At 39.9% G+C, this 9152-nt stretch overlaps 1 pseudogene; it reads right to left on the minus strand.

Moving 5' to 3' along the window:
• Positions 1-6547: 6547 nt before the first annotated feature.
• Positions 6548-7941, minus strand: LOC147712489 (protein spire homolog 1-like; annotated as a pseudogene).
• Between the last annotated feature and the right edge of the window lie 1211 nt (positions 7942-9152).

A 9152-nucleotide genomic window follows, 5' to 3' on the forward strand; every position in this document is an offset into this window, starting at 1 on the left:
TGTTCTGCACATTTTATTAATCTGGCATCCTTCTCTGTGAACTCTCTTATTTCTGTGTTTATTATTTTTACAAAATCAGAAGGTAATTTTTCAACTGTCTTTTCTGAAAATAATGTTACAGCTGTTTCTTGTTGGGCCATTTTAAAATGTACATCCTCATCAGGAATCTGAAAAATAACATTATCTGGTGTACAGTATTCTGTGCTGTTTAATTTGCAAAACAATTGTTTTTCTGCTAGGCCAGAGTCACAGACAACAGTTTTGCAGTTTTCCTCAAATGGGCCTAATTTTGGTTCAAATTCTTCTAAAACTGGGTTTGTAATTTCTTTGTTTAAAACTCCTGCAACTAAATCTGGACTTTCCTCTGCCTTCACAATGCACTTGGTAAATTCTGAATTGTCAGGGTCAAAACTTTCATTTGCAAACACAGTAACCTGTTGAACTGGGTTCTGATTTTGTCTCTAGAAATAATTCACTCTTGCTCTGGACACCTTAATTAAATTAATTTGAGCTTTTTCCATATTTTGTGGGACCATCTTTGCTTGGAAAATTCCTGCCATAGGTACCTGTTTCTGAACTGACATTTGCATTTGCTTAGCTTGTATATTTTGCATCTGCATTTCTCCATGTTTTTGTACATCATGTTTAAAGTTATTTTTCTTCTTCCAATGCTCAAATCTACTATAAAGATGGCAAAAGGACATATTTTCCAGCAGTACAATATCCATACCTGAATTTGCACAAACCAAAACACCTTTACTTCCATCCTGTGTTCTTTTAATCTGTACCCAATCAACATCCTTTGCTGGCACTCCACCCTTCAGGAAAGTAATCACTGCTATGTTTTCCTCCATATCGACAGAAAATGATGGTACATTCATGCAAACCCTTTTCATTGTCTCTTCACTTGGCCTTTGAATAACTTTAGATTCAAACCACAATTCAATTGGCATGGCAATGTAAAAGAACATTTCCAAATTAATGCACAGCTCTTTTAAAATCCATCAACTTGTGGGTACCACAGCATAATTCTGTCTCTCAATTGTGGGAATGTGTTCAGAAATGCTGCAAGTTCACTTTTAATCTGTAGCATATGAAAATGCACTTCTCCCACCATTTCTCTCAATGAGTAAGCAAAAGCTTCTCCCTCATTCTGCTTATTATTTTTCTCAATTAAATCTGGTGGCTTCTTTTCCTTATCCATTTTCCTTGCTAGGTCTAGTGGTTTCTTTTTCTTCTCATGTTTTCTTGCCCATTTGTCTCCTAATTTCTCTATCCGATTGCATTTACAAATATATTTTATTTCTGCAATGTGCAATTGCATTTCTGAAGAACATATTTTCTCATTTGCTTCATCATCCATATGTACCCTGACACTTTTCTGAAATGGGAAACTTCCTGAAACATCAATTCATAATTTTGAGCCAAATCTGTCAGGCCATTATGTGTAGTTAATGCACATGCAACTGTTTCCGTACTCAGGGAAAATAATTATTTTTCCTGACACTGGTTCACATTTTCATGATTTAAACAGCATGGACTGTTATTTTCTCCATGTTCAAGTGCTGAATTTAAAACACTAAGCTGTCTCTCTTTTTCAGGGCCTGAGATAATATGTTCTGCCATGTTTTCTATCATTTTAATCACTGATGCTTCCTCAAAGCAGGTTTGAGATATTCCCATTTTCAAATATATTTATTTTATCCTGAGCTGTAGATTTTGTAAAGGCCATTTTTCCCTCACCTTTCAGTGCTTGGGGTAATTTCTGTTCAATAATCTGTGTATTCTGAGTTTCTGAAATAAACCCTGCCATATCACTCCTTCTGCAGCTCTTTGAACCTTTTCAGTAGGGACCACATTAATTGGGACAGTCATAATTTTTCTATGCATTATCTGTGCATCTGCAGTTAGCAATTCTTGGACTGAATCAGGCACATTTGAAGCAGTAACACCTGGAGGTATCACTGTCAGTGCTGAATCAACAGGTAGTGGGTCAATCTGAAATGTTTGCACAGTTTTCTCAATCTGTGTTTTTCTCTGTTCAACAGAAGCAGTAGCCACTGTAGTGCTTACTGGTACACTATTTTCAGTATTTTTAATGGGAACCACATAAAGTGGTGGATACTCAGTTAACAATTCATCCATTATTTCATCCCCTGAATCATTATTTATTTGAAGCTCTTTATCATCATTAATTCTCGTCTCCTGTATTTGGTGCTTTATATTTGTATCCTCACTTGCTTTCTCTCTTGCTGTCTTTTCCCACAAGCTTAAGGCCTCAAATTGTGCAGCTTTAGATGGTGTCTTTATTTCACATAAGACTTCCCTTAATTTGTCAATAATTTTCAATTCAAAAGTACCATCTTTTGGAAACCTCAAAGCACCCTCTTTTTCAGTAATCTTGCACCATTGGTGAACCCACATACATGTATTTTGTCCCAAATTGGTAGACATAAAATGCACAGGTGTTCCTTCAGGAGCATCACCAATAAAAAACAAATTTTTCACTTTACCTCCTAACAGCTTCTTTAAACCTTCAAAGAATTTCATTTTTGCAATAGTTCAATGCAATTTCTTTTTTCCAACGCTGTCAGTCTCAATATCAGTCAGTTTTACTCCTACTACTGACCCTCCACAAAATCTTACTGCAATATTTCTCTTAATCAATAACTCTGTTAGTAACAACATAAATACATTCGCTACTCTGTCTGTTGTGCTAAATAAAGGATAGATTTATATTCACTGCGAGTAACACATTCCGCTTACCCTTTACAAAGTAAGACTTTCCGTTTACTCTTCAAACACTACAGGTAAATCCCTTCCGCTTACCTTTCACACAAGCTCAGAAGAACCTTCTACTCCTTTGGACTTATCCTTCAGGATATATCTTAGGCCAACGTTTCACCAGCGAACCCTTTTGCTGTCACTCAAGCTCAGAAGAACCTGCTACTCCTTTGGACTTATCCTTCAGGATATATCTTAGGCCAAAGTTTCACCAGCGAACCCTTTCGCTATCAATCAAGCTCAGAAGAACCTGCTACTCCTTTAGTGTGACCCTTTCTAGGTGATATCAGACCAAAGTTTCACCAGCGAACTCTTTGCTATCAATCACTCACACAGAAAATAGTCCCTAGTTTAACACTGCCAACCCTACCTAGCTTCTCAGTGTTATTCTAACAGACGAGTAACCTCAGTGCAATGTGGCTTCCATTTACCACCCGCTATTCCTTTCCACAGGTGTGCATACCTGCGTGTTCAGACAACATAGAACAAGACACTAACTTAACATAAAGAGTTAAAACATGTAATCAATAACCAAAAAATGATATCCTATGAAATTACCAATATAATCAATAACACCATCAATTCAAAATGAGCAAAATGTCACCAACAGTAAAAAAAAACCTTAATATTTTCAACACTTCAAAAATACATCCTAGCATATTAACAACATTTCACAACCCTATTGATACTCACACCACTTCTTGCATCACCTTACAGTACTGCTTTGCCAGTCTTCAGGTTCTGTGCATTGGAATCAGGAATCAGGACTTGGACATTTATCTAACTTGGGCAATTATTTAACTTCCCTCTTAAGGTCAATGATCCATTAGTTGAGTAGTTGATGGTGAAATCAATAATCATTAATCACCAAACTAATCAATAATGACCATCCTCTGATTACCAAAAACTGATGGAGCAGTAATTTCTTCTGGTAATTTCTCAATGCAAAACCCTCATGCTACCTCTAATTTACCGCTGAAAAAGGTGTTGGGCCCTTCACACCATGAATTACCTTCAGGAGACTTTAAATAAAGATGAACAGTCAAAAATGCAATTATTATTTTAAGCCAATAAAGAGAGTTGTTGAGTATTTAAAGGGTTTTATTTTCTAGTCAAAAGTTAATTTTTCTCTGACCCTTTATTCAATAGTAAAATATCAATCAGGTTACAGAATTTGGAAAACAGGAAAAATAGCATTAATACAGAACATATTACAGTCTGCATATAAGCATTACATATAGGAAAGAAAATGTGGGGCAAAATTTCAGTCAAAACTCTTCAAGAGTTTCTAAGAAAAATAGACTTGCAAGGCTAATCAAAAATCAAATAGTTTGCAAAAATCTCCCATTAAGAGAAATAAATGCATAAGTCAAATAAATCTTTTGAGACCTAATTAATTAGTCAAAGCATAAACTTATAGTTTAGCATCTAAATCTAAAAAGCCTTTCTATCTGTTGCTGCTCTGTGCATCTCTGTGTCTAAAGAGCAAAAAGGAGCGAGACAGCCCGCCCTTCACAGGCCTCAAAGGATTGTGGCCTGCAGTGCCAAAATATGACGTGGAAGCAAGAACCCTCCCCCTGACTCTCCTCGGACGCAAACCCGCCCTTCACAGTCTCCCGGGACGTTTCTCGTACCTAACCCATAGAATGAAGCAAAGCCTAAGCCAAAATGAGCAAGAAGCCAGCTGAGCTAAGAAAGCCAGCCCCCATCCAGAGAAGTCATTATTTATACACTAAATTTTGGCAGACTACACAAAATGTTTCATCTTCAGGAAAACCTGTACGTGATTGGTCAGTCATGATGGCATGAGTTCTCACTACCCAGACTCATTCTAAAAACCTGACTTTACCAGTTTTAACAAAAGAGGCATACATGAATAACTACATTTATAAACATTTGCAACATTTACTAGGAAAAATTTTTCATTCTAATTCTTCCTTCCTTCCTTTCACAGCGCAGTAGGATGGATACTTTAGTTAGCTGGTACATTGGCACAATCACAAGAATGTACAGTTCAAGATGTCCTTGACTCCCTCGTGGTTTGAGTCAAGCTGGTGTCTGCGCATGCTCTCTTCTCTTTCAAAGCAAGCCATAGCCTTGCTGGTTTCACAGGCAGCCATTTAATGGTAGGCCCAAAAATTAAAACAGACACAAAGAGAATATTAATTTCATGTAAATCAGCCCATTATGTTTCCCAACTCCATACTAATACCCCTTATAAATGTTTACCTAGCCAAGCTATTAGTGTAAAGCAGCTTTTCTATTATTTATGACAACTTGCAAAATAAATGTGCAACATAGCATTTTTATGCTTTAGTGTAAAATTTAAAAGCACACACAGTTAATATAGCGCACACAGTTAATACAGCGTACACAGCAATATGCTTTAGTGTTTTAGATAGCTTTTCATGCAAAAAAGCATTTAGCCCCCTGTGTAGTGTTTGGTGCATTATTAATTCACACACACTATAAAAAGAGGTGTTATTAACTGAAAATGTTTATCAAAATAGGCAACAAGTCAAAGTCTTTTAAGACAGAAATAGTGGATTTAGATTACAAGGGATGAGCTGGGAAGAGAGAAACACATTCTATTAATCTTCAAAGCTAAAAAGGCCACTTTTCTCTACACTGAAAAAAACACATGTTAATTCAGCAAAAGCATTTCAGACTGAATAGGGCTCACTTTCATGTTTTTCATGTGCCATGTTTTTAACTTGCACCAAAATGTGTGTGGTAATTTAAATACAGTCTGTCTGAAGCACAAAAAAATAAAACAATGCCTGACTGCAGATTAAATCTGCTCCATCAGCTGCACTCTGAAAGGTCCCCTCAAAAACATCTGGATATGAGCAGAAAACAGTGTTCCTGTTACTGTTCTTTGAAGACTTTTTAGTTTTTCCTTCTGTTTTATGTGCGGTTTTAATTGGGAACATGTAATCTAGGCTATAACCTGAACTTCCACTGCCGGCAACGGTGGCATCAGTTGGTATCGTTGGAACTGTACTGTTCTTCACCCGAGCAGGTACATGTACAAAAGCATTGTATAGTTCCTTTGATGTGTCAAAGGATACAGGTCTCGATTTTTTCATTTTGGAAACTGGTAATGACTTGGTGGTTTCATTTACAAGTACACTAGGTTCATGAACCTGAAGTCTCATTCGTTGGCTCTGCCTCCCCTGAGAGTTTGTGGTATTTAGCACACAAGGCATTGCAGAGTCAATCAAAATGTTCTGTGGCAGCTCTTGTGCAGTATGACAGGCATCTGTGGTGGTGGATCCGAGGTCATCGATTGCGCAGGGACGCTCTCCCTGCATGTTCACAACCACAGACATCTCCTTTTCTTTGACTTCAGGCATTGTCACACTGACTGACGAGACACCAGCCTCTTCACTAGATCATCCGGGTGCATCTTCGAAGCGCTTCCAAGGAAGAACAGGAGAATTTTTGTTTTCTTCAGCAGTTTGATCCTTGTGGGACATCTGTGATCTCTCGGGACTGCCAAAGCCTTGCACATTCGTCGATTCGTCTGTCTCGGAAGTGGCTCGGTGATGCCGGCCTGATCCTGGGGCTGACCTCTTCCTCCTTTTAACCTTCCTGTTAGTCGACGGATGTCTGCTACCATCACTGGATTCCAAGGAGCCTTGAGCTGCCAAAGTGAAGCCCCATCCTGGAGAAGTGGATGGTGTGTTGGAGAGGACTTCTGGAACCTCAAAGATTGGACTCAGAAGAGTCTTCTTAAAAACAGTTTTCCTTTCACCATTGATTACTTTATGAGACTTCTTTTTTCCTCCTTTTTTCTTCTGTAGCTCACCATGCCACTAGCATTTTCTGGATGCTCCAATTGTTGCCGTGCAGTATACCGAATAAGACAGTTGATTTCTGGAGAGGCGCTTAGTCCAATTGTAGATCTTCGCCTATATTTACTCAAGGAAGACTTCGTCTTCTCATTTTCTGTATGTGGTACGCCATCCTCCAATAAGTCAGTAAAGGCAGAATTCTGCTCCCTTTCCTCCAACGAAAGAAACAACGCTGGGAAAGCAGACGTTTTTTCTTTCAAAGATGAATGCCTCCCAGATCTAAATGGACTAACCATGTCACTGGGATCGTCTTGATGCTCCACTTTTTGCTGTGCAATATACTGAATAAGACAATTGGTTTCTGGAGAGGTCCTCAATCCAATTGTAGATCTTCGCCTATATTTACTCAAGGAAGACTTTGTCTTCTCTAGCGTCATGGCAGACCGCAAGCGTAGATTTTGGGAAGATCTGATTTTGGTCATTAAACACTCATGTAGACATGGCTCTTGATAGGGAAGACCCTTCAGTTTTCTCTCTGATGCCGGTCTCAGAGTAGGACGAGATGAAATGCAATCCAGGAAAGACTTCTCAAAACTTCTTTTGCTTGAGACAGTGAGTGTCGCCTTCTTGAGTGTATAACATCTGTATCGGATATCCTTCATCAACCTCTCCAATGGCATAAGTTTGTATTTCACAGGCAGTCTCTTGTACACTTGCTCTGATGCACTATTCAATTGAATGCCATTTCTCAATTCTTTTAGGACATTTAGCCTTAGCTGACTCAAGTCGTTCAGAGTCCTTGGTGACTCAATCTCCAGTTTTTCCAGGTATGTTTTTCTTGGACACTGCTTGGAAAATTCTACTGGGCACACATCTTTGTAGTAAATTTCTGCTTCCAAAGGGTTAACCAAGTGCTTTTTGCAGACCTCGATTATATGGCCTTAAAGGTGCAGCTTTGCTTTGGACACTTGCCCAGACAGTTAAAAGAACAATCCAAATCATCTGACATTGTGTCAAGCAATTCTTGAAGGGACTGGCTCAGGACTTGTGGAAGTCCAAAGTTGAGAGCTTGGAAGAGAATCCACACCAGGCAATAAATTACTCCTTTGTTGGTTTTTACTGGTCCTAATAGATCAGTTATGCGGCCGCTGGCGAAGGACACAGAGCTGTCCGAGTTTATGGCCGGCATTTCCGGTGACGATATGTACTTCGAAAAACTCCTGTCTAGAAAGTCCATCCTGCAGCACGACTCGTAACACAGGGCCCACGCCTGCTCCTCTGAGATGGGCGCCTGGCAGCGCGTCAGCAGGGCATGGACACATTTCAAAATGACGCCTTTTTCCTTTACGAAAGTCGCCATTTTGCCAACTGTTTCTCTGTCCAAATCCTGCGCGAAATCTGTAACTGTAACTTACCTTGGCATTCTATTTCGCGTGGAGACATTAGCCCAAAAATTGACCCAGCAGAAGCAATCTTGTGAGCTCCTTCGCCTTCCAACAAAGACCAAGTAAAGTCTTTCCTTGGTTTGTCCGAGTACTACTCGAAGTTTGTATGCAGTTTTGCGTTTGTTGTACAGGCCTTAAGGTTGCTTCTCAAAAAAAGGGACTGTGTTCAATTGGTCTGGAGACTGTGAATCTGCCTTTCAAAAAGTAAAAAGTGAGATTGCATGCATGCCTACCCTTGGGAATTTTGATGTACCTAAGAAAACTAGTTTTACTACCGATGCTAGTGTACGGGGTCTGGGTGTGGTACTTTCTCAAATGGTTGATGGCAGCAAAAAGGTAATTGGCTTTGCCTCGCACTCATTGAGGGGAGCAGAGGAGCGCTACTCTGTAATAGAGTGGGAGGCGTTGGCCTGTTTGTGGGCCATCTACCATTTCAGATTCTATTTGTGGGGCCTACCATTTTTGGTAAGTACTGACCACAAGCCCTTTGTACACATGTTTGCCTGCAGGAATGGTGAGAGCACTACTTCCAGAATCAAGAGATGGGTAGGGGGACTCTGGGAGTATAGCATTACTGTAGAATATCTACCTGGCCTTAAGAATGTCCCGGCTGATTTCCTCTCCAGGTCCCCTCTTGAAAAAAAATTGTTAAATCCCTCTGAGTATGCTGTGTCTTGGGTCAGAGAGTGTGCCCTGAATAGGGAAGAATGTTTGCGATGATTCAAGGGCACCGTTGATGGAGCTCATTGTGAATGGGTGCCCTGCTCTTTCTGATGTACCCAGTTCTGTCAGAGCGTTTTGGAATATACGTGATGAATTGAATATTGTGCAGGGAGAACTTCTCCGTGGTGACAGGTTGATTCCCCCTCTCTCCTTAAGGGATAAAATCATAAATCTACCACATGAGGGCCACTTAAGATGCAGTTTGACTAAAGCCAGAGTCAGGGAGTGTTACTGGTGGGCAGAGATTGACAGACAGGTTGAGGAAGCTGTCAGAGACTGCACGATTTGTCCTGGCAATGACAAGTCCAGAAAGATCAACACTGCACCGCTCTCCCCGGTGCCTTTACCGGAACGACCTTGGTCCAAGCTTGCCATTGACATTGCTGGGCTGTTTGATGTCTTA

Source organism: Lissotriton vulgaris, chromosome 5 (assembly GCF_964263255.1).
Source record: "Lissotriton vulgaris chromosome 5, aLisVul1.2, whole genome shotgun sequence".
Classification (NCBI taxonomy): Eukaryota; Metazoa; Chordata; class Amphibia; order Caudata; family Salamandridae; genus Lissotriton; species Lissotriton vulgaris.